This window comes from Ptychodera flava, chromosome 10, assembly GCF_041260155.1.
Source record: "Ptychodera flava strain L36383 chromosome 10, AS_Pfla_20210202, whole genome shotgun sequence".
Taxonomy (NCBI): domain Eukaryota; kingdom Metazoa; phylum Hemichordata; class Enteropneusta; family Ptychoderidae; genus Ptychodera; species Ptychodera flava.
The window spans coordinates 18,001,504-18,029,201 of record NC_091937.1 but is presented as its reverse complement, the minus strand read 5'-3'; the positions used below and the strand labels follow the sequence as shown (position 1 = coordinate 18,029,201).

At 38.0% G+C, this 27,698-nt stretch overlaps 1 protein-coding gene and 2 long non-coding RNA genes across 3 annotated transcripts in view; all 3 read left to right on the top strand.

The window, feature by feature from the left end:
* Window positions 1–27,698, top strand: part of LOC139142158 (biotin--protein ligase-like) — a 635,662-nt gene that overhangs the window by 288,215 nt on the left and 319,749 nt on the right. The window lies entirely within an intron of this gene.
* Window positions 56–8,587, top strand: LOC139141438 (uncharacterized). The gene is made up of 3 exons (XR_011554174.1): window positions 56–227; window positions 679–780; window positions 8,243–8,587. It is a non-coding gene; the product is annotated as an uncharacterized lncRNA (long non-coding RNA).
* LOC139141436 (uncharacterized) lies at window positions 22,863–25,930 on the top strand. Its single transcript, XR_011554173.1, has 3 exons — window positions 22,863–22,967; window positions 23,172–23,279; window positions 24,732–25,930. It is a non-coding gene; the product is annotated as an uncharacterized lncRNA (long non-coding RNA).

Here is a 27,698-nt window from a genome sequence, read left to right as displayed (position 1 = left end):
AAACTCATGATTACCAATCAACAGATAGTGACGCGTCACGTGACTCGCCCCAAGGGTCAGCTAAGAACACATAAGTTGAGTGAGTCATTTCAAACAGCCATTTCATTCAGAAGCCTGGTGTAGCAAAGCTCAGAAAACGTACAATGACAGAGCAAACTTACTGTCAATTAGGTGAATGGACACGTCCTAAAGAAGCCACACTTAGAGAGCAGAAACTAGCAAACAAGGTAATTTAGCTTGTTTTAAGTTTTTTTAAATGATGATAATGTAAGGTGCAAACGTGTCGAGGAATCCACTACTGGTATGTTGTGCTATAGAATAAGGAACATCATTAGTAATTTAGCTTTTTTAAGTTTCTTTAAATGATGATAATGTAAGGTGCAACCGTGTCGAGGAATCCACTATACGGGCATGTTTTGCCATAGAATAAGGACAGCATCGTACTGTCATACATTTACTCCAATGGCTGTTCATTAATTTTTTGGATTACCTTCACATCCTTCATGGATATAACGTTCTGTGGATTACAGTCATTTTGATTTCAACAACAAAAACTTACCGCAGTTAAGGTCATATGTTGAACAATGCCAGTATGTACATCTCCACTAAATTCTTATATCAGGCATGTATCCAAGGTGTTGCAGATACTTACGTCACCGCTATTGCCTTTTCCCTTAGGTCAAGACTGACGTTGAAGGAAAGCTTGGAGTACACTTTAAAACCTATAAAGCAATACTATACCGAAGCCAGTTGGTTGCGGGGATGAACTATCTCATCAAAGTAATGTTTTAAGTTTTGTTCTGTAAATAATTCTCATTTGTTCCATTACAACGCGGATGACTAATCGTTTGGTTTGTTTTGAACAATGCATTTAAACTACCGCCAACTTATTTAGACCCACGGTGAACTCGATGCACTTTCATTCTTAACTGCGATATCAAAATGTTCTCCGCGTGTTACCGTTGCTCCCACTCTCGCTCATCAACTTTTGTTCGGTTTCCGCAGTTTTTCCCCCACATTTGAATACTTTGATTGTCATAAACTTGACCAGGCTTAATTTCATTTTAATAGAAATTTAAACAGCCACCTTGATAAAATTCAGAGAGCCATGGGAACAAGTATTTGTTGAGTTCTGTTTTCAATTGTGATTTTGCAGAAAAACCAAGACAGCTATTATGGAGGGGTTTTCATGTACAAAATATTTTAGTTACGGATACAAATGGTTCAAACGATGAACAAAATTACGGGATTCTGGAACGTAACTCAATACGTCCAATCAGTAGCGTGGACTTTTTAGAAATTTGCGTTGACCGACAATAATCCGGCTTTTATGGGGGTTACTGTTAAAGAAGTTTCCGAGCCAGAGTATTTCGATGTATGCCGTGACTGGTGAGTTTGTCTGCTTGTCTGCCACGTCTGTCTGTCTGTGACGCTTCAGCAAACTATATCAGGAAAGTTGGACAATTTTCATTATTTTAACAGCATTTTGTGAGGGATCGAGTTTGTCAACCCATCTGCCTTGTCTGTCTGTCTGTCTACGTCGCTCTAGCAAACGAAAAAAATCGTTCGGCATTCGCAAGAGTAAACGAAGTTTTGAGGAGGCCCTTGAAACTAAGTGTATTAGTATGAGCCCCCTTTTCAGTTTAGTTTTCAACGATATCTGCAGTCTTATTAGATTTATGGGAATGTTCTATTTGACTGGCCCTGTGGTCTCATTGATGATGCTGGGGTTAAAGTTTTTAGGAGGCGCTATATGCATTTTGGGCATCTTATTGAGATGTAGATGTTAAGATGCTCTTCATATTACATGACCCATGACGCATTGTCAACTTACCCCAATGTCCCGCCCAATCCATACAACACGGTTTGCGATGCTCTGGATGGCACAACAATGATTCATTTGTTATTAGCCATCGGGTAAATTATCAGACCGAAGCAGTAGTAACAGCCAGTCCCTGGATAAGGTAACAGCTATCTGCATTAGGAGGGAGGCATATTTGATTAATTGTAATAGAATTCTCACACACAGCCTGGAAAAAAGATTAAAATGAAGCCTGATTACGTTTTAATGGCAGTTGGAGTCCGGAGTTTTAATATATGCTAAACAGCCGCCGATTTTAATCTTTCTGTATCATTTGAAACCTTTACACCGAAGTAACGTCCGATTATGTCTAGCTCACTCGCACGAAGTTTGCAACGATAGTATTTCTCCAGAGGCAGATGCCGACAAACACTTCTCTTTTTGTGGCTAACCAACTTAACCTTCCTAACATCAAAACATGACACTGTATGCTGTGCCACATTGTTCAAAGAAAAATTCCTTTAGTATGTGCATTCTTTCCTTGCCAACGGTTTTACAGCAAGAAGGTCGCACACCTATCGTTATGCTGTGTTCAGGATAACTCCTTGAAGAGGGCGAAAGATTTCGGGGGGGGAGGCTTTAAAAAAAAATTACAACATGTCGGGGATCCGAAAAAAATTCCATTGCAAAGGGAGGACTTAAAAATTTATTGAATATGAAATTCATTTCCAAATACCTTCCAGCTTTTTCGTTCCTGCCATTTCCATCCATAGTTTGAATACAGTATTTTGAATGAGTGTGAATGTATTTCACATTTTCTTTTCATAACCAGATGTCACGAACTGTTGTTCTTAAATTGATGCCAATCTCTAATGTCAAAGAGAGAGCAGCAGTAAATCAAAACGTTTGATGGGTCCTTAGACTTGCCAGCCATCCAATCACACCCCTCAGAAGCCCCAGAGAGCTGTTTTCATAAGTTGTAGCCAAATCCGATGTGCACAGTGTCTGAGAGAACACTTTGACCATAAAAGCACAGCTAACAATGACAAAGACTGCCTTTTGTTAAAGGGACAAAGTCGGCCATTTTTCGTGAATTTTGTTTGATGCGAGATACTACTTATATTGTTTGACATGTTGAAAGATACTGAATGAATGGGTGACCATGCATATATTCGACCCCGGTTTTGACCCCCCCCCCCCCCCCCATTCATTACTCAGTATATCGTTTGATAACACAAGAGCCCGAATTCATTATTACACAGTTCTCGCATGGGGGCGTACATCAAGATTGAATGCTTGTTATGGGAGTTTTTTCATGTATTATAGTGAGCGTGTGTAATCATCTACTCATTGGCGTGCTGCATGTTATGACTTGATCATTTCATAACGTAATTGAAGTATTTCATCATATCAGTCTGAGAAACGTCCGTATCCGTATCATAAAAGGGTATATCCCTCCGAAAACTCAATTTATTTCTAGTACATGATAGTGAAACTTTTTCTAATGCTCGATTTTGATCACGTTTTTCGTATTGCAATGATCTGCAACTTCTGCTGTATGGCAGACATTGTTTTCGGCCTCTTGGTTCCCTACGATTTTCATGCACACGATTCAGTAAACAAAAATTCCGAAATACATGTATTGAGAAAAAATACTGTTTATCAACTTTCATTTCTTTCTCAAGAAAGAAAATACTTAGTTCGTGCAAGCCCAATTCAATCAATCGCCGGTACCGAGTCCGTAGGCGCCACCATAGCGGAAGTAAAATAAAACGCCGTCTTTCGTGATTCACAGTCATGAACGTGGTTCAACACTTACTTAAACTAGTAACTTTGCTAATTTTGACCATAGTAATATTTCAGAGGCTATTCCCCACTGACTGCTTTCACGCATTTCCGAGGCACTTCTGAACCCTTACCCGATCCCTCGATGTTTATGAGTCAGGTCATCTAGACTGTGACCATCTCCGAAACACAGGCTGGAAACACAAATAGATAGCGGATCCCTTGTTCGACAGGACGTGCTCCTTGCGTCTTTGTTCAGTGCCGCACACGCATCTTTTTTCTTGCTTGTCTCTGTTGCCTTGCTTTGTACTTTGTCCACTATTGTTTGTGTTTGTGAATTTTCATTTTGTAAATATTTGACCGCGGTTTACACTTTCGCCGTTTTGACATCGGCTGGTTTCAGCTCTTTCAAATTATGCATATGGGAGAGTTGTTGCCAACACCTTATATTCTCTCTCCACATTTTGGTCTGTTAGACAGGCGCAGCCAACGGAGCTATTCATCGAAAAAGCTATTTCGGAAGCATTTTTTGAGGGCAGGGGAAATTTTAATTTTACTAGGGCAGGGGACATATTTTTAGGTGGCAGGGCCAGCAAAGTTTAGGGTTTTTTGTCGGGCAGGGCAGATATTGGTTGATTGTCCTGGGGACAGGGCTTGGCGAAAAACGAGGAGAGGGGAAGCTACTCTGAAAACGGGGACATGGGAATTTCAGCCATGGTGTTTCCGGGAATGGGGACACCGGGCAAGTACTACAGGTGCAGCCAACGAACAATGCACTTTTAAAGGGGTCCTTACTATGATAGGATATATTGTACATGACAAGTTATGTGAACTGACTAATTTTAAGTCATGAGGGTAATTAATTAGCTGTTCATAATTTGCCCTCCCACTGAAAATTTTTCGACTTACCTTGCTGCACTCAAACTTTTTTTTTACCCGCTCCCCACACATTTTTGCCTGTTTCCCCTCCCCACTGTGAATTTTTGAAGCTCCCCTACCCCGTGGCGAAAAAAAACTTGCCAATTTCCCCTGCCGTGGAAAAAATTCCCCTAAAATTTTGTCATTCCATTTCCCCCGCAGACATGAAGCTACCCTACCCTGTGATGAAAAAAAAACCTGTTGATTTTCCCCTGCCCTGAGAAAAAAACTTCCCCTGAAAATTAACATTCCCATGCAGACACATACTGCAGTGGCCTTGTATTTGGTTTCCATCTCGCAGTACATAGAGTGAGATGTGGGGTCAATCGATAGGCTAAGTTACCTTTAAAAGGTATAAGTACTTGCACTGTGTCCCCGTTCCCGGAAACACCATGGCTGAAATTCCCCTGTCCCCGTTTTAAAAGTAGCTTCCCCTCTCCTCGTTTTTCGCCAAGCCCTGTCCCCAAGACAATCAACCAATATCTGCCCTGCCCGACAAAAAAACTAAAATTTGTTCCCCTGCCACCTAAAAATATGTCCCCTGCCCTAGCAAAATTAAAATTTCCCCTGCCCTCAAAAATTGCTTCCGGAATAGCTTTTTCGATGAATAGCTCCGTTGGCTGCACCTGTACTTATGCGTTTTAAAGGTTACCCAGGCTACTTAGCCTATCGATTGACCTCACATCTCACTCTATGTACTGCGAGATGGAAACCAAATAGAAGTATGTTTCTGCAGTATGTTTCTGCATGGGAATGTTAATTTTCAGGAATTTTTTTTCTCAGGGCAGGGGAAAATCGACAGGTTTTTTTTTTCATCACAGGGTAGGGTAGCTTCATGTCTGCAGGGGAAATGGAATGACAAAATTTCGAGGGGAATTTTTTCCAGGGCAGGGGAAATCGGCAAGTTTTTTTCGCCACAGGGCAGGGGAGCTTCAAACATTCACAGTGGGGGGGAAACAGGCAAAAATATGTGGGGAGCGGGTAAAAATGAAGTTTGAGTGCGGCAGGGTAAGTCGAAAAATTTTCAGTGGGAGGGCAAATTATGAACAGCTAATTAATTACCCTCTTGACTTAAAATTAGTCAGTTCACATTACTTGTCATGTACAATATATCTTATCATAGTAAGGACCCCTTTAAAAGTGCATTGTTCGTTGGCTGCACCTGTGTTAGGCCCTGTCACACCTTGACGATATGGCAAACACGTTGGCATGGGCGTACGTCGAAAACATTATAGGTAAAGCACGCTGAAACACGGCTATTCGTCGTAGTACAGCGAGGTCGTCGAACTCTTTTGTGAATGCATGAACAAAGATTTTCGACGTATATGCCAGAGAATGGCTCATACGTCCCGAACGCGCGGGCGCTCGTTGACACACGTTCACACAACTTACTTGTAAGTTACTCATAAGTCGATATGTATCGAGATAATTGTCAACCGTACCCAAAACGTATTTGTAAGGGATGGACCATTAGATCTTGGGAGGGGTGGTCAAAGACAGAAAAAAAAATTGCAGAGCAGAAAGTAAGGAAAAAAAAATCTTCAAACTAGTTTGCAAAATAAAAAAAAAATAGATAAGAATACAAATGTGTAAAAAAAATCTGCAAAAGTCCTTAAAATCTTGATTTTTTTAGATTTTACCGAAGCAGCTTTCTGTATTTTTAGTACATCCTCCAGGCACATTTTAATTTTAATTTATACATTTAGAGTGACTGTATCCCTTATACTGGAAGTTGTGATCATCTTATCTTTTCAGGATTTTTGTATTCTGATCACTTGAAAATTATAAAATTATAGAGCCTGTTTTCTACTTGTTTCCTGCGTACAAACAAAGCAGGTACTTAGGTAAAACATTGAAACTATGGTATGGTTGTCAAGACAGAAAGTTATATTTGCCTTTTAAGATCAAGGTTAACAGATGCAGGCCACATCAGGTTCATTTTTTTCACAGTATTTTATTGCAATGATGAATGCAAGAATGGGTGAACAAGTAGAAACACGTCAATAATGATAAAAACAACATATCAAGTCATAATGTATTATTTTGCTTTTAAAAAGGCATTTTCAGTTCTTTTTTCTCAAAAAACAACCTCAAAAAACAACAGCAACTCATTTTTTAACATTCAACAATTCACTACGTAGAATGCCATCTATCTAACAAATCCCAACACACAAACACACAAAAGGGTTGAACTTTGAAGGTTTCTCTATAACAAATACTGAATAAATTTGCATGACTAATCGTTTGTGTGTAGCAAATGCTGAATGACAATTATCTGAAGAATTTTTCCACCACAAAAAAAGAGCATGATTTAAAAATCTTAAGGACTTATGTAGCAAATTTCAAAGAAATTGGACAAGCCCTTTCAGAGAATACAGATTTTTGGACCATAAATGGCATAAATTGCCCTAAAAAGACAAATATTGAAATTTCGCCACATCTATTCACATCCAATCAATTTTGACATGCTGCTACAGAGAAATAGATTTTTTGATCAAAAAAGGGCAAAACTGCCCCCATAAAACGCAAATATGCAAATTTCACTATATTTTGCAAACAGCTTCTCAGCTTGTCAAAATCAATTGTAAATCATGAGATATGCATGATGTTTGGTGGGGTTAATGTAGGCATTTCACCACGCAGTAGAAAGGGAAACCAGGAAACCAAAATAGTCAATTTTCAAAACTATAGGAAGCTACTGAGGAGCAAGAAGACCATGTTTCAGAGGAAGATGTGTAATCTGAAAAAATACTCCCCAAGTGCCACCAAATAACACCATTTTAATCTCTATTTTTCAAAAGCTCCAATGGCAATAGGGGGGACACCCCCTCCTGACCTCCCCCGCGGTGCTTTGCACCACATCTTCACCCTCTTGTAAAAAATCATACGGAGGGAAACTCATTGCCAACATTGTCTTTTTTCTGATTTGTCTCATTTATATGAATCATCGGTTCACAATAGTTTACAGAACCAGGAGTGACGGATGGACTGTCATTGGTTGTGCAAAGATCAATCTCTGATTCCACAACTTTTTCATTTCCTTCTGTTCCAGTATTAGGCAGTACTGTTGGACATTCAATGCACAAGATGATCTGCAACATTTCGCGAAATCTATCAGCAATATAAATCACTAGGCCATATGTATGTTGGGGTTACAGCACACAATCTTATTTGCGCTAGTATTATGGATTGCATTGTATCCTCAGACGGCGTCGAACTAAAAAAACTGTAAATCTGAAAATTTACTCAGAAAAAAAAATTAGCACAGCTTTTCTCATTTGGAAAAAAAATTCTTTTAGAAATTTACAATTGTAACAAAATTTCACAATTTCATTGTGACCCACCCCCTCCCAAGATCTAATGGTCCATCCCTAGCCTTGTGTACGTTATGAATACGCTATCTATATGCCCAAAATTGAAAAATACATCGTTAGTTCAGCAAGCCAGCGTTTTAGAGAAATTTTGATACTTCGGCATACGCTGGTTAATCGTCAAGGTATGACACCGAGGGTCCTTAAAACTAACGTAGCCATTAATATTTCCAAAACATTTATAAAACATTGTATCGAATTTATAAATCACCTAGGCCTCTGCATTGAAGGACTTGATCGCTCCCACTGTTCCAAATGTACCTGAACTTCTTTCTACATGTAGCATATGATCGTGCTCTAACTTGTGACATTCACAGGCTTTTCAATTAAATATTTCAATTAATGTAAACTATTCTCTTTTTAACAGGTTTTCGTCGGCGATGATAGATACATTTCACATCCGAATTTTCGAAGACCTTGATGGTTCAGTCTCTCTGGTTGGAGTTCAAGACCACAAGAAGAAAAACAGCCCTATGACTATCTTTGCACCAAATTTCTGATCATATCACTACTACTTTCTCGTTGACGAATTTCACCCCCATGCAACTAAACGTATAAACCTTTGTAATCTGTGTCTTATACTCGAATATATACTGTATGTTCATTAACATAACAATCGACTAACCAATCAAAATATGGAAGGTTTACGGTGGCCCAAAACTACCTGTTCTCCGCATTCAAAGTCTGCGTCGCATTCAATTGTTTTTCTCTCACATACGTCTCCGCATTCAAAGTCTGCGTCGCATTCAATTGTTTTCTCTCACATATGTCTCCGCATTCAAAGTCTGCGTCGCATTCAATTGTTTTTCTCTCACATAAGCTTATGTCTCCGCATTCAAAGTCTGCGTCGCAATCAAATGTTTTTCTCTCACATATGTCTCCGCATTCAAAGTCTGCGTCGCAATCAAATGTTTTTCTCTCACATATGTCTCCGCATTCAAAGTCTGCGTCGCAATCAAATGTTTTTCTCTCACATATGTCTCCGCATTCAAAGTCTGCGTCGCAATCAAATGTTTTTCTCTCACATATGTCTCCGCATTCAAAGTCTGCGTCGCAATCAAATGTTTTTCTCTCACATATGTCTCCGCATTCAAAGTCTGCGTCGCAATTCAAATGTTTTTCTCTCACATATGTCTCCGCATTCAAAGTCTGCGTCGCAATCAAATGTTTTTTCTCTCACATATGTCTCCGCATTCAAAGTCTGCGTCGCATTCAATTGTTTCTCTCCTAGATGGGCGTCGCAGTCAGTGATTTTGTCACCAACACATGAGGGCGCTGGCAAGTTTTTGTGAGCGTGACCCTCGCTCCATGACCCATGATTGCATCCGGAAAAAGTATCACTCTTTCAGTGTTCGTGATCGCGAAAAGCTCATTGATTTCGAAGGTAAGTGACAAAGTTATTCATTGTATTGTAAGCTTATGGGGTTAATGATCTAGCCACCGTCTAGCCCTGGATGTATTGGCAGTTGTGGGACGGGCTGCCGTTTTACATTCGGACGCTCATGTGGGACCCCGGGGGGGGGGTACCTGCTCTGAGAAGTGGTAGGGGTGTGCGGCCGCACGTAAAAAACCCGGGGCCCATTTTAGACCTAAAATCTCGTTATTTTAGGACCCCATTTTAGACCTTATGACCTTTGACCCAGGTCAAAAGTCACAGTGTCAAAATTTGCAAAAACGTAATCGGGTAAAAAGCAAGCATTTGCGCGACCGAGCTACCGGCAGAGCTTACCACTATACTGCATTTACGGCTTTGTTGTTGCTGGCCAAGCCATGATTTCCGAAAAACGTTTTTGGAAATGCTAAAAAAATTGAGTGAAAGAAACTATCTTTCACCCTCACCAAAGTTTTGTCCAGCTTCTGAAATTATCAGTTAACTGCAGTTACAGTCTGACTGGTGGTTTTTAAAATTCCAAACTACAAGAAGCCTCGCCGTTCGTCAATAAGGCACTGCTAGTTTTCCCATGGTCGACCTGTTATGATAGAAGTAGTAGAGCCACTTTGTTTCGATATTTTCTATTGGGCAAAATTCTTCCATATATGGAGTTCTGACCAATTAGTGACAGTGTTTTAAAACAAAGTCTATATTTACTTTGGCTAAAGCCAGGGGTCTCTTTAATAGTTCCCCTGCCACACAAAAAGATATCGATGCTTATTGAGTGCAGCTCAAAACCCTGTGCTAGGAAGACGGGAACTGACAGTTGGAATTTGTTTTGTGTGGCACTCAAAAATCGACCCCATTTTAGACCCTGGTTTACTGTGAATTGATACCCCCATTTTAGACCAAGTTGCTGAAATACCCACCCCATTGGGCGGCACGTATACATATTGGCAAGTAATGGAAGTGACCCCCCCCCCCCCGGGTGTGGACCCATTATGATGCGCCCATACTGGTGAGCAGCGTACCCCCTTGGCTAGATCATTAACCCATAAGCTTACAATACAATAAATTACTTTGTCACTTACCTTCAAAAATGAGCCTTTCGCGATCACGAACACTAAAAGAGTGATACTTTTTCCGGATGCAATATGGGTCATGGAGCGAGGGTCACGCTCACCAAAACTTGCCAACGCCTTCATGTGTTGGTGACAAATCATTAACTGCGACGACCATCCACAGGCGGCCCAATCACTATTAATAAAGCTTATTATTGAGTTTTTCTCAGTTTTCTCTGTCACTATCAGTCCCTCTCCTTTTCTTCATGCTCTGACTGATCGTAGTAAATAAAATAAATGACTATATAGCCTAACCTAGCCTCTTGACTCTACGATCAGTCAGAGCGTGAAGAAAGGGAGAAGAACTGATAGAGGAAACTGAGAAAAACTCAATAATAAGCTTATTAATAGTGTTTGGGCCGCCTGTGGCCCATCTAGGAGAGGAACAATTAACTGCGACGCAGACTTTGAATGCGGACACATATGTGAGAGAGAAACAATTGAATGCGACGCAGACTTTGAATGCGGAGACATATGTGAGAGAAAAACAATTGAATGCGACGCAGACTTTGAGTGCGGAGACATATGTGAGAGAAAAACATTTGATTGCGACGCAGACTTTGAATGCGGAGACATATGTGAGAGAAAAACATTTGATTGCGACGCAGACTTTGAATGCGGAGACATAAGCTTATGTGAGAGAAAAACAATTGAATGCGACGCAGACTTTGAATGCGGAGACATATGTGAGAGAAAAACAATTGAATGCGACGCAGACTTTGAATGCGGAGACGTATGTGAGAGAAAAACAATTGAATGCGACGCAGACTTTGAATGCGGAGAACAGGTAGTTTTGGGCCACCGTAAAGGTTATATGATAGTGATTTTAATGCATAACAGAAAACATGAGCCATGTCAGAATAATATTACCTGAGCAATATCAGAAACAACATGTCTTCAGTGACAAAGAAATTGACAAGTACCTCAAGAATTCAATGCATTCTGTTTGTTTTATAAGATTACTGATCGGAGTTTAGTCATTGTCATATTTCATCCACTACATAGATATTGATAGAAATGACATAAACAAATGTTTGAATAAATGTTATTTAAATCGGTAAAAGTTTTGATATTTCACCTTTGTTGCTCCTTGTGCTCTATCAATGGGGCTCCACAGGTTGCCAATGCTGTGATCAGAGTATGTTTGTCTGATGGTACGTGTTGTTGTATTTGACTCAGAGGTAGAATGCAACCTCGGAGAGAGTTATTCGGACTCTCTAACTTGCACAATACTTTTCTAATCCACTGAATGTGGGGACCCTCTTTGAAGCTCTTGAAGTCAATAAACTTGTCACCGGAAGTCTAAATTTTATGACAATCGAAGGTTTAATGTTGCGCCACAAGTACAGAGTTAACACAGGGATGGCGGCCATTTTGAATTTCAAATATCGATAATTCAAGGAAGTTTGTTTTCGTAGTACCGAAATTTGCACGGGGTGACCCCTTTTTGTATTCTTAATATTGAATAAAGCCTTATTGTCCCAACCCATATTTTTGTGACGCTAGGGAAATAACAATTTATTAAAATGTTTTGAAAATGCATCATTATTATACTGCTCTAGAATAAACAAATTTAGAGTAACTACACCTTACAACTATCCATAATAATTGTTATTTCACACGTCTAAGGTATTTAAAGGACGCATTCGATGTTGTGGATTTGCTGTCAGCGAAAATAGTAAAATTCCTGTCGGCTCAAGCCGTGGTTTATAGTAATCCCTGATAGTAATCGTCAGCTGGCCATGTGATCCGTGGCTCGCTGTGAAAGTCATTTTGCAGAACATACACGGAATGCCTCTTCCGTACATCACTTAGCATACGCCCTTAGGAAATAGTTGAGACACTGATTAATCCAAACAGGTATTCAAACAAAATAATTTTAGTTTGTTCTGTGAACAACTATCGTATTTACCGCATTTCACGGTATAGGGGACCATTGATCGGATTTTCTTTTCCTTGACCCGAAACGGTGAGATCAAGGACAGATATATAGAAATTATTTTGAAGCTATAAGTACTTTAATTATGTGTGAATGACCGCACAACAACAGCCAGTATGAGTGCATCACAGAGGTCATTCACTTTAACGTCTACTTTGTTTGTTACTTTTCGCCTAGTGACCAATTAAAGTCGAGAAATCATAAACAAAAGTATGAAATGATAATGGTTGACGTAGCAGTGTAAGAGGGTCTAGTCACGCTTGATGTCCACATGTACAGAGGATGATATGACGATTTACATTTCAATTGTACGTAAGGGACTGGTCAGTTTCTTCGGCCTGAGGGGGGCCCCGGTGGATTAATTTTTGCCGAAGTCAAAAAGTGGCTGACCCCCCCTATTCCAAATTTTGAAAACAAGGTAACCCCCTATCCCAAATTTCGAAAACAGGGTGACCCCCCGCATGCAACAACTGTAAAACAAAAGGTGGACATAATATATATATATATATATATATATATATATATATATATATATATATATATATATATATATATATATATATATATATATATATATGTATGTATGTATATTTAATTTTACATACATTTATATTTTAACAGTCATTCTGTGTTTCAATGAAATTGTTGACATGTCAGTTGTAAGATAGGAATTTCAAAGTGTCAATCTTGAAGTTTGAATACAGTACATTTGAATGAGTTGTGAATGTATTTCACATTTTCTATGCTTAACCAGATGTCCTGAACAGAAATGGATGTCAATCATTAATATCAAAGAAGAAAAAGCAGTAAATCAAAAATTTTGATGGGTGTTAAGACTTGCCAGCCATCCAATTAAATCTCCTGAGGAGCCATAGAGAGGCATTTTAGCTAAATCTGATGTGTGCAGTGTCTGAGATGACCTTTTCTTGTAACATTGAAACCATAAAAGCACAGCTAATGACAAAAACTGCCTTTTTAACTGTTATTTTGGTCATAAAAAAGCATTCTACAGAAAACCTGAGACACAAAGGAAAACAGTTGCATCAATGACAATGAAAGATATCTTGTCATTTTTCTATCTCTAAAATAAGTCACTTTATCAAATATATATTGTGAAATATTTGTGCATGTTGCTTTCTCATACTGAATTCTCATACAGAGAACAGAAAAGTATCAGGAATTTGTCTTGCTTATCATATGAAATGCAGATTTCATAACGGTACACTTTCACTTAGCAAACATCAAGATATCTCTGGCATATATCTCTGATTTATCAAAGTATGGCGCCCGAAGGGCGCGGAGAAAATATGAAACATCCTGATACCTCTGATATATACTTCTTGTATATTAAAGTCATGCACAGGAAGATCGTGCTGAAAAATGTCTGATATTATATTAAAGTAATGTGCTCGAAGAGCACGCTGAAAAATATTGAACATACAGATATCTCTGATATATGTATGCCTGATATGTTAAAGTTGGGCGTGCTGAAAATATGTCTGATTATTAAAGTTACGCGCCCGAAGGGCGCGCCGAAAAATGCAACTGAATGATGAAATTTGTGGCTGACACGATGCATTTTAGGCAATGATGAGCCTGTGTCGAAATTCAAAAACACACTGACCCCCCTATTGGGCATTTCAAAAACATGGTGACCCCCCTATCACCAAAGTCAAAAAAAGGGTGACACCCCCCCCCCCATGAATCCACCGCCCCCCCCCCAGGCCGAAGAAACTGACCAGTCCCTAAATAATTGCGATACAGATTGTATGTAGGTGTACGGGAGGGATAACACCTGTCGATATGCAACATCTATGTTTAAGAAATAAACTATGTTAATTTTGGTTTTGAGCCGCATTCCAATTCACACATTCCAATTCTTGGTCTACATCTTTGGTTTCTTATGAACGGTCCCATAGGAACACCTCTAAAAGGTTTAGCTTTGATTGTGACGGAAACTAATTGCTGGTCGCAGGACTGCTCACGTTTATATCATGAATTGATTCTTCGGTATATTTATACTTTTCAAAAAGGTCAAAGGGAGACTATTGATGCTTCAACTCATAGAGATGCACGAATTTTTTATGATCTTTGGGTGTATTTTTTTATTCCCCCTCTTACATAATCTCAATACCCATTGAGATTTAATACGACCTTTTTAGATCTTGGACAAAATCACACGAATTTATTCGTTGATTTGCTCGTAAAGCAAAAGAATACATTCTTTTCGTCTTATACAAGATAATATTTCGCGGACTCACCTATTGATGAAAGTAGTGATGCTACATTTTATTAGCTAATATGGAATATTTTCAAAAGAAATTCCTAGTAGTAACAATGACTAATCATCAGACGACGATGTATCACGTGACTCACATACATAAATACAGTGAGTCGTTTCAAGCTGTTATTTCACTCATACGCCTGGCCTGGTTTTAAGCTCAGGAAGCGTACAATGACAGGGCGAATTGACGATACATTATTTGGTGGATGGACACCTCCTAGAGAAACCACACTTAGAGAACAAGTACTAGTGAACAGAGTAAGTTTTTTAACTTTCTTTATGCGATAAGAATGCAAAGGTCACCCGTGTAGAGGAATCTTCTATGTTTTGTCTTTGAATAAGGACATCATTAGTACTGTCATATTAACTCCCATGGCAGCTCCAAATAGTTGTTGGTGTTACTTTCGCGTCCTCCGTAGCTAATGTTCGGTGAATAATTTGTTTTCAACAACAAAACCTTACTGCAGTAAAGTTCATGTGTTGCAAAGAATGCCACTATCTATATCTACATCGAAGGTGTTGCAATCTCAGACACTAACGCCACCACTGTTGCCTTCTCCCGCAGGTCTGGACTGAAGTTGAAGAAAAGGTGGGAGAAAACTTCAAGACCCATGAAGTGACACTATACAGAAGCCAGGTGGTTACGGGGATCAACTATCTCGTCAAGGTGGTGTGCTTTAAGTTTTCTTCTGTAAATAATGATCATTTGTTGCATTATAGAGCAGAAGACCGTTCCTTTTGTTTCACTTCCGGTACCCTGAGTCACAAGATCGAGGGAAGGAGGCTAGAAGTTTGAAATAATGCATTTAAACATATTGACAACTTTCTTAGATAAATGCAATGATAAACTCCCCTTACATTGCATTCTTAGGGCGATATCAGAGTGTTCATAGCGTACATATAGTTGCTCGCATTCCTGCTAATCAAATTATGTAATGTTCAAGCAGCTTGCCACGCACATGTGGGTTTAATTTGATTGTCATAAACTTGATCCAGATTCATGTTATTTCATTTTAGTAGAAATTTATACGCCGCCTTGAAAAGATCCAGATAGCCATGGGAACTAGTATTCGAAAAGCTCTGTTGTCCTTTCGTGATTTTGCAGAACACCCAATGCATTCAAATTTTGACCACATTCCGAAATAGGGTAGTGAAAACCCTTCAAATATGGCATGGTTGATATTATGGAGGGATATTTCGTGTACTAAATCCTAAATTTCCCATAATTTCGAATAAATTTAGTGCCGTTTAAGCATCCTTAAAAGTCTCTATATACTTCCTCACATTTCCGTGGTATAGCATGGTCAATAGCAACCGATCATCAAGTTCATAGTTACAGCATCGTGCGTTGGCTTACAAACAAATCACAGAAATCCATATTTTCACGAATATATATACAGTTCCCCAGGCATCTTTTGCATAACGATTTTAATATTTCAATAGCCGGTTAAATATTTACATCAAAGTCACAGGGAAGATTACAAATTAATTACCAAAGCTGCAGTTGTTTGAAGAATTATTCCTCTCTATATCCTTCAAGTGAACTTATCTAACTCATAAGGGCTAAAAAATGATACCACCTACCTTGTCACATTTCAGTGGAAAGTTCCTATCATTTATTAAACCGTTGGTCATCTACTTTAAACCTTTGCCACGCCCAAATACCTTATGCCCGTTCTCACTAGCCCGACGTATACAATGGCATTACTCGAGCTGCAGCAATCGTTTGAAAAATAATTCACTTCTACGTGAGCAATAAGTGGCACACATATTGCTGCAGTCGCGTTTGCCTGCCTGGAACCATGACTTTTTGTTGAATTATTTCCCATCAAACATGCGCTTTCATCAGATTTTTATATCTTTAAAGATATAAGACGTGACAAACTTCTTGATTTAATGACCACAAGTCTACATAGATCCCTCTCTTTACCTGTCACTGCTGCCTTGTCTATTGCACATTTTCCGTCATCATTTGCGTACATGTATTATATAAGTTCAGATTTATTGACATTTTTGACCTCGACTCGCTGTATTAGCTTATTTCCTCAAAAAGTATGTGATAGGAGGGCAGCTACGAAGATGTTTTACTTTCTCCTCCAAATTTTTTTATATATTCAAACCGACATCTCTAAACAAAATCAAATCGAAATACCAGCTCGATTTAAAAAACCAGCTCTGTGTACAGTATAACTACCTCTCCAGTGATATGTTGGTTGCATGGCCCGGCGGTAGCCCTCACAGGATGGCTGATATATAAGCTTACCCTTGCTTGTTCGCAAAATTTCAAAACACTCCTTATCTGGGCTTTTAAACAAAAGACACCGTTATTTGTGGCATATTGGAGAAAAACTGACCGAAAATCATCCTCTAATTTACAAAATTTAGGAGAGGGAGAGGTACAGCCATGTCAATGTTGTATAGATAATTGCAGTTATCTCTATCAACTTACCCCCATTGCAATCCGAAGCAACGTTACCTGATAACTTTTGGGAAAAGAGTATATGCCGAACATTAGTATTAATATGGCTGTACATCAAAGAAGATTGTTTATCAGGTCTCGATGGGGTATTCTTTGTCATTTCACGGGACAACATTTTGAAAAAGTACCCTTTTTCTTTTTGTCACGGACCTTTATGATGAACAAAACACGCTCCCTTTTCCGTGATGTTATGAACCATGGGTACCCATTTCCCTGAGAGCGCCGCCAACGAGGTTGATGGCTGCAACTGTTGTATATGCATCTGTGCACATTTTCTACATATTGACCGATCGCTCTCAAACTGGAGATTATTCACAGGATTGTTTTCTTTTAACAGGTTCATGTTGGAGGTGATCTATACATTCACATCCAAATTTCCAAGGACTCGATGCTTCAGTTAAGCTGACTAAACTAGAAGACAACAAAACGAAAGATGACCAATTGGCTATCATCGTATGAATCAGACCATAACAATGCAGCTACGCTCGCACCAAGGAATTTTAGAGTAGTGTATACCTTAACGTAAAACAAACTGTGTTATGTGTGTTATATCTCTGAGTGAAATGACATGTAAGTGAAAATGTACGACAATCAGTCTGTAGCTCCCATCTGAAATGTTTACGTATGCGCATCTCTTGTAACAATTGTCATGTTCCACTCATTACCATTTCAATGACACAAACTACACGTTTGAATAAATGTAATTTTAATCAGTCTGAGGAAACATTGTTAATATTTCACTTTGTTACTCCTAGATGCTCCGCCATTGGCACCCTAGGTTGCCAATGCCGTGGTCAGAGTATGTCTGTTTGTCTGTCTGTCTGTCTGTGTGTAGCATGAGTACGTTTGCTATTCGTGATGTATTTGATCTTGCTGCATTGATAACATTATCCCATGGTTTTTCAAAGTACACACAATCTACGACTATTACATTTTGTGTGACCTGTGTTTGGTCTCTTATTTGAAGTTTTAAATCGAATATCATTTACATCGTTGTAAACCGAAATAGGTTGTGTTCAGCCTATCATATCAGAGTTAGTGAACAGCTTCATTCCAAAACTATAAATTGTCGACTTTCCATGTAGGTCAAAACCTCAGGATCATGAAAACCCAATAATTCAGATAAATTCACATGAATGAGTTGCCTGTATTATAGAATAATACACGTGAATTCATATGAATCCACATGAATACAGGCTTGCTGAATACAGAAAATGGATTCTTGACTGTATTCGTCTGTATATGCACTCTTCAGCTAAAATACAAGCAATAATCCATGTAATACAGTAAGTATTATAGGGTTTTTATGCAGTGCGAGTTTACAGTAACCCTATCTTTTAATCTCTAAAGAAAATCTCGCGAAATAATGAAAGATTCGAAAGTCACATGTGGTTTAAAATCAATTACATTAAGGGTAAAAACCGCAATTGCAACAAATGTCGACCAAACATGATACCCTCACGAAGCTAAAGTGAAGGTGCCATTGGTAATCTTATTGTTAAAAAGTGTTTAAATTCATGTCAAAGAATAATTTCGGAAGAATCAGCTGTGCTTTCTTGGAAATGTATACGACAAAAAATTAAAACATGACATATATTTTATATATTCACTTTTGTTGTCGGAATGATATCAGCTTTAACCTTTGCTAATGGTTTCAAAATCTTCTAAAAGCGTGACAACTTGTGACTGTTTTGTGAGAATTTGAATAGACACCATTAGATCTTTTAAGGAGGCTGTTTGCCGGTACATGGGAAATGTTGGAAAATTCATTGAAAAAAGTCTTCGAAACAAATGTAGCCTTGTTAACGTTTGATAATTTTCGCTTGATAGATCACATGCAAATTGAGGGGGGCAAGTAGCCATTTTGAGGGGGGCAAGTAGCCATTCTATCTTCTCAGAAAAAAAATATAATCAGGAATGTGAGTAAAATTTGCATATCATCATTCCTACAGCATCATTTTGTTCTTTAATTTGTTTACTTTCAGGTTGCTAAAGTTACTCGGGAACACTCTTCAAAATGATGACGTTTATCGTACCTATCTCTGCATCAAATGTAAAATATTGCATCTGAAATTTATGGTTAATGTCACCAGAATGGAGCGATATGTGCATGGATATATTATAATATGCCTTATCACGCATTAGTAAACTTTGTCAAGAAACCTTAGTAGGCGAAGATGCTTTTCATCATGACTATAATGTTATGTACTTTTAGCCCGAATTGTGTACTCGGTGATATTTTAGGTAGAAAGTAACATTGAACCAACGATATTCATCCTATTGTGTCAATTTTGAACTCGATGTTACGAAGTTTGACAGGTTTGTCCCTATATGTGATTTTACCACTGAAGAAAAAAGACAGCGTCTGGTCTAGCTTTAAATGTACGGCTTATTTTTTTCGCGAAGAAAATAATAAATAATTCGTTAAAGTGTTTTAAAAATGCATGTAAGGCTCTAGAATAAACAAATTTAAAGTATATACATCGAAAACCTATCCATAACATATTGTTATTTCACACGTCCATGGTATCTGAAAGACATATTCAATGTCATGGACTTACTGTCGGCGAAAATAATAAAATCATTTTAGGTAAACGTCGTGGTTAAGAGTAACCCTGATAGTAATTGTCAGCTGGCAATGCGATCTGTGACTTATCATGAAAGTCATTTCGCAGAACATAGACAAAATACCTATTCTCATCTGTTCATCACTCAGCATACCCTCTAAGCGTTTAAGTAGTCAGATTGATCCAGACATGTAGTCGAACAAAATAGTTTAGTTTGTTCTATGAAAACCAAGCATATTTCAGATATTTATTGCATTTCACGGTATAAGGGATCATTGATCGGCTTTCCTCTTCCTTCAACCGAAACGGCCAGATCAAGGATATTTATACAAAAAGTCTGACGCTATAAGTAAATTACTAAATTCTGTGTGAATGATTGTACAACAGTCAGTATGAGTTTACTGCTTAATTTCACATATCGACTTACCATGACTAGTTGGTTAAAAAGGCTGTGTTTTAAAAACGACTTCCCCCAAACTTTTTTCCGCTCTCAAAAGGAAATACAAAAAAACACAGAATGTTTAAAAATCATACATGATTGCAATGACTTTATGTAATCTTAAATGACTAGTTGAATTGCCTGTATGTTTTCTAGGAAAATGTTAAGCCCCAAAAGTAAATGATTATTACGCTTATGAGATTATTGTCTGCAATATCAGAGTTCAAAACTCAAAATCTAATCGCGTTTCCTTATTGTCGAGTAAAAAAAAGAAAAAAAACACCTTTCTCTCTGTTATTGGATGGCTCATTGAATGACACACAGAAATGTTTCATGTACGCTTGTTCATTGGGATTTAATATGACCTTTGTTAGATATTGCATATTATCATATACCCATGCCCATATTGCTACATCCTAGTGACGTTCAACGTAAAATATCAGCCGTGATATTTCACGGTAAACGTCGAGATATGCACGATGGACGTCATCAGTTTTAGAGCTTTCCCGAACTACATTAGCAGTTTGTTGGTAAACAACGTAAACAACAAAATGGCTGCCGCTCCCCGCCTGCGAAGCGATGTCGCCGACGTAAAAACTTGAAGGGCTTCGAGGAACATGGGTATTTCTGGTTGCAAAATGCGGAAATATCACGTTGAGTCTTGAAATGTTTTCCCATGGTATTTTTGGTCAAGTTCTTGCAAACATTCTGCCGTTCGCACAGCGCCGGCACTGTGCACGGTCTCCACTGAACAGGTAGTGAGCGCGGTGGCGTGACAGCGATGTCGCGCGCGCGCGCGACGACTGTTGACATGGCAACTTTAAAGGTAAACTAACAAAATGGCGTCCCCTCTCCGCGCGAGCTCCGTGCCGTACGACGATCGAAATCAGGATAGATTTAAAGCTGAGCAGTTTTTGATCGGTTACAGTTGTAACAGCATATTGCACCTTAAAATGTTCCTTCTGTATGACGATTTTTGTATCCCCCGTGTCTTTCTTCTTGGGTTTCATTGAGATATGGACGACTTGCAGCAATGTCGCGCGTGATGTTGACATCTTCGTCGCATACTTTATGAATGAAGCCTGTTCACATAAACATTCTGATATTTATGCGCAAGGCGTAATAAAGTAAAGCCTCAAAATTCTATTAGTAAAAATTCCCTAAAATTATGGGCATGGGTATATGATAAATCGGTTATTACCCAATATCGCCTGTTCCTTGTGTCGTATCAGCATTCGTGTCATTTGTGCTGCGTCAGACACTCGACTTCGTCTCGTGTCTGACGCAGCACAAATGACACTCATGCTGATACGACACAGGAACAGGCGATATTGGGTAATAACCTCTAATTATATTATACCTGTTTATGATGTCCCAAATACAGCGATCTGATTGGTCGAGATGCGAAAAGAACCTTGGTATATTGGCGATATACCACGGCTGGCATACGCGCGAGCTCTCAGCTTGAGCAAAAATCCGTTTTTGATGTTCCACGCCAGAATTTCAATATACTGTTATGATATAATAGCAATAAATCACACCCAGCGACGGTATACCACTCGATTTTGACCAGTTCACTTCATATATGCACTCGCTATCGCTCGTGCATATATGTCGTGAACTGGTCAAAATCTCGTGGTATAGGCCTACCATCGCTGGGTGTGCTTTATTAATCATCACATAAGTTAATTCATTAATTTGCTTTTAAAGCAACAGACTCCATTCTTTTCATCTTATTCTGTACATATCCTACAAAGTATTAAATTTCATGGACTCACCTATCCGTGAAAGTAGTGATGCTACATTTCAGCAAATATGGAATATTTATGTAATCCCTGGTAGCAAACCTGACCAATCATTACGAAGTTTAACTGTATATTCACTTCTGGCTGATTTGAAGATTTGTTCATGAACCACAAGTCTGGATTTTCTCCATCGTCCCTCCAGTTGGCGCAGATTTTGACGTGACTCAATCAGTTCTACTGTGAACCATGGAGCCCGCACTTTATCTAAGAATTGTTTGTTCACGACTGGAGCAATTTCATCAATAACTGAGGTTAAAGCACTGTTATAAGCATTAACAAGATCAGTCGGACGGCAGCAAATGTCAGACGTGATCGATTGCATCGATGACTTGATTTTCTGTTGAAGATCACTTACATTTATATTTGCAAGATTTCGGAAAGACCTCGTAGTTTTCAGCGGACGGGGTCGCGTAAACGCAACGGAAAAATGAAGAGAGGCATGGTCGGATGGTAAGAGCCAATCAGATTCTATATCGGTAGCGCATGGGTCAGCTGCCCTGGTGATAATCAGATCTAGGGTGTGGCCTTTAGAATGTGTTGGACCAATTACGTGTTGTGTCAAGCCAAGAGAGTCAAGTAGATCAACAAACTTTACAGAATCAGCATTAGCAGGATTGTCCACGTGAATGTTAAAATCTCCAACAATAATCAACCTCCTTGTGAGTAAATCACACTCTCCAATAAGTCAGCAAATTCATAGAGAAAATCGTTAAGAGACCCCTTTGGTGGACGATAGACAACGATTAGTCGAATCAAGGATGATGAAAAGATGAGGTTGCCGTCGATGACATTAAAAGACTTGAAGGGCATCGTCTTATTGGGAGTCCCTGGAATTAAATAGTCTCTGGAATTAAACCAAGCCCAATCCATGATGACCCATCAGCAGATGGTGACGATGTGCCATGTGACTTCCCATAAGGGTCATCTAGGAACACATAAATATAGGGTGAGTTGTTTCAATTTGCCATTTCACGCATACACCTGGCAGTAGTAAAGCTCAGGAAGCGTATGATGTCAACGCATGCGCAACGTAGTTGGATACCTCTTCGAGAAGCCACACCTGAAGTGCAGGAACTGGTAAACAAAGTAAGTTTACGTGTTTTAACTTACTTGATATGATGGAAATGCAAAGTGCAAGTATGTGAAAGAATCCACTGTGATAATATTTTACCGTAGAATAAGAACAACATCGACTCTCTGATAGATTAACTCTTAACTGATGGTGACATGAGATATTACAGTTATTGTTGTAAATGACATTTACTCTGCCACTTTAACCTACTCCCTTAGGTCCGGACTCAAGTAGAAGGAATGCTTGGGATGAAATTTGACGTTTATGAAGCAGTACTATACAATAACAAGACGATTGCCGGGGTGGGGACCAACACTTCAGTCAAGGTAATATGTATAAAGTTTTTGTTGTGTAAACAATTATTATTTATTGCATTGAAGGGCGGAGGGCGATGGTTTGTTTTCACTTTTCTTGATCCAAAGTCACGAGATCTAAGACAGAGAGAAATTAATTTGAAACTTTACATACTTACAGAAACAGACACTTTCGACCCATCGTGAAGTCCATATGTCATTCGAATTCTTCTGGCAATGCAACAGTATTCATTGTACTTGACGAGGTTGTTTGGACTCTTGTTCATTATATTGTATGGTTTACACGACTTCTTTCGTAGGTATGGCTCTATTCGGTCGTCATAAAATCGATCAAGTTTCATTCTATTAACACGCATTTGAGTAGGATTTTAAGAATTAACTTGAAAACTCAGGCATACGATACCTCTATTTTAAGGTATGCTTTTGCATATTTTACATATGATTTGAACTACCGTTCTGAAAAACCTGAACTGAAAAATGGTAAAATATATTCGGTGACATGAAGGGGTATTTCATGTACAAACTCACTTAAATTTCAGATGTTTTTGAATTAAGCTAGAGGCGCTAACGCATGAAATCTCGTTTTTCTCAGTCACATTTCCATGACACCACACGGTCTCAACAACCAATCCGTTCGTCTGTACGTCCCCTGTACATTATCCATCTTTCGCTTACAAATAAATTACAGGTCTCCAAATACTCCTGCAAACCCATCCTCATGTGCACGTAAGGGTTGGAACACTTTTCTAACTGCAGTGGAACATCATTTCAATGGAACTTCATGCAAATTCTTGATTTATGCATTTTTACGATTAGTAGGTCGCTCACTGAGCTTTAAATGGCACACATGCTGCTTGTTGCTGTAAAATAATGTCAATGTGTCGGCACGCACATATTCCTCAGCAGTGAAGTTGAATCATAAATGCTACATATATTCTATGTGACAAAATAAAAACTGTTGAACTTCGAATAGGTATGCTGACTCTCGCACTCCAAAATTATACAGGATATAGCTTGTTCATTAAAGTAATTAAAAATGGAAAATTTTACTGGAAAATATTAATAAATCGAAAACAAAGCATTCGTGAAAGTCCTTGGCCTCTCTAGGGCAATAGTGAAAGATCAGGTCGAAAAGGAAACATGACAAAATACATAGATTAAAGAAATGATTAAATCTTTGAACGAATATAACATAAATAAATAGATAAATAATAGAATGAATGATTAAAACGATCAACTAATGAATAAGAAAGAAATAAGGGAACAACTTCCGCGTTGCCTAAGAATTTGATTTGAAAATAATGATCTGGCTCGAGAGTATATAAAACGTTTGCATAGCTATATAGCCTGGATGGCTGCCACTGTTGCAGATGTGTCTAAGCTAATTCATACATGTACGTGATTGTCCATTGAACGGATATTATTAACTCGTTTGCAATAATCACAACCACTCTCTTTTAACAGGTTTACGTTGGAGATGATAGATATATTCACCTTGAATTTTCCGAAGACATGGATGGTACAGTAAATCTGACTTCAGTAACAGACAACAGAAAGAAGGATGCCCAATATAAAGCAAACTCTACCTAAAGCTGATAATCCTGATACTGAAACTGAAATTCCATACGTAGCAAGGAGATTCACAGTGTGGCGTACATATGTAATAATGTTGTTCGGATTCTGTGACTGCAAATCTAAAAATTAAGATGCGGTTTTGCAAAGACAGGATTAACAGCGAAATTTTATGTTACTGTATTAGAAATTCTGACATTTGAGTAATATCGCTATTTCTCTGCTGACAAATTCTGTATTTGGTTAGCCAAATAAAAATATGTGTTCCGGTAACATGCATCCAAAAATTAGGGCGGGTAGGTCGAATGTTTTATAATTCTTGTTGTTGGATGAGACCCATAAACTACGGTAAAATTTCCAGATCTCACTAGCAATGTTTTTGAAAATACGAAAACAATGCCTAAGGTCGGCGGTTTTTTCTAGAGTACGTCGGGTTATCGATAAACATATTTTTATCTGACCTACAGTATATGTAGTTGGTGTGCACATACAAAGACACCAAGCAGGATTGCGTATTAAAGTGGACAATGGTAGTTATGTATATTGTATTATTTCTCAGTAATATTATATGACTTTAAGTTCGTTCAATAATATTATTACACATGGTTACATGACATTGAACGCTGTGTAATTCGTCTGCTTCGTGCTTAACTAATATAAAGGATTCTATTTGCAAAAATACACTTCTGTGTACACTTAGTGTAATAATGGTAGCATTTATAGTCCAGTCAATTTAGGGTTTAACCTAGGACTAATTGCAACAGAAATTATTTCTTCACCATGGCCTTTGGAAAGGTCTCACTAATGACATATTAAAAGTATAGGAAAATATAAGGGGTGCAAATTGGTTAAATTTGCATATATTCAAATTAGCTATAAATAGCCTTTAAATGACTGCTATACTCACATTTTGGGCATGTAAACTGAATTCAAGTGACTTTTTTCATTGCAACACAATTTAGTAAGGTTCAACAAGTTATTTTCTAAATGTCTTGAATAATAAAGATTATGCAAATTAAGTAATTTGCATATATTCACAGTTTTTCCACTATTTCAGACAAAATTAATGTTTAAGCTCATATATAAACAATTTTTTTTCTCTATGAAATTGTTAAGGTTTTGCAAGAATTACCTAAAACAAATGAGGTTGACCTAATTTGCATGCATAATTTGCATATTTTAATACAAAAGGCCAAATTTGCATGATTGACACAACGGTTTTCTGAATACAGTAAGCCTACATTAGCTTCCATTGACATATTCTGGTTATTCAGAAATGCAATGAATAAAGAGAAGAGTTTCAGAGCATTACTGTTTAAATAAAAGGAATCAGAATTCTTTCTTTGGATATTCTTCTTTCTTTTACGACGATAAGGTTATTCATAAAAAATCATTGGACGTGCTCACGTTTTTGACATCAATTGTCATTTTCAGTCATTTTCTCCTACAACATGTTCGATTGCAGTAAAATTTTTGAAGGAATATTTTATGCTTTTGGTCACTGTCTTCAATGACGATGGAAATATTCAGTTACTAATAAATGGTTCACCACACTTAACAGTTGTGCCTGTGAATCATCTTTCTCATTATTAAACTATCATTAGTGTATAAATACGAACATCATTTAAATAACCATGATGGTAGTGGTTATGACAATTATTATGATGGTCATTATCATGTCAAAATTTCTTCCTCATCCTCTCTGTTTACATCTTCCTCAAGGTGGTTCATTTGTTTACAGCCAGAATCCTTTCGTTGACAACAGGAAGTCTAGATTTTGCTTTCTGCCGGGGTTATTCATGCTGCTGCAGTTCATTGTAGAACCAATCATAAGTATGAGGAAGGGTAATTCAATGAAAAGATGTGAAGCATAGGATGATATAATTGTACTGCGTATCATATCAGATCTTAGATGTGCAAGTATCACTCATGGGGCTGTTATGTAATGGACTTCCCATTTGCAGATTATTAGACTTTTGTAATATTACCGATAAGATCGATCACTCAAAGAATTGAGAGTCTGGCCAATCTGAGGTGAGACTTCCATAAGGTTCAAAATACAGGATAACCAATTTTATGATAATTTGATGTCAAAATTTGATATCCTAATTGATAAACTCGTTAACGGCAGCTTCTGTGATGCAAATTCCTTCACATTTTGGTTTTCTTGTTTCACGGTCATGAAAATTTGAAAGAGCAGCTAGACCATGTAACATTATAAAAAGTATCAAGATTTGCTTTTACCAGTGATTTAGATTATCATGATTCAGTCAACAGATTTTTTTCAGTTTTTCCTCAAATGCTATGGCTGTGTACGGTAAGATTAAACAGGAAATCTCTCTTCAGTCCATTATATGACTTTATATTAATTTTCAATCGTTGTCTTCAAGAAGTTTCAAAATTTTGAGAAATGCAGTGTCCTTTGATTAATGTCTTTCAGCTGATAAAGGAACAGCTTTCCTTATCCATATTTCATGATAATTGGCAGTATAGTATAATAATTGTACCTCTATATCATCATGATCATTATAATTTAGTTATCATTATTATCATAAATTTCTGTACGTGGCATTAACAGGCAAGTTGCACACAGTCAAAAGTATATCTGATTTACCAGTGACCACATAACCTGGTCTTTAATTACATTTTACCAACACTTAATCTATATTAGTAATACGGATAAGGGTGGAAATAAAAAGAAATAAAGCTGAAACATTAATTTTCTTCAGCCTCGCTTAGTACAAAGTGTTGATTATTTGGCCAGGCATTTTGGTATGCATTAAGAAAATCCAAATCTCCCAGTAAGTTCCCAATGTTATTGACATTATGCAAATTCTCTAGATAATTGATATGAACTAT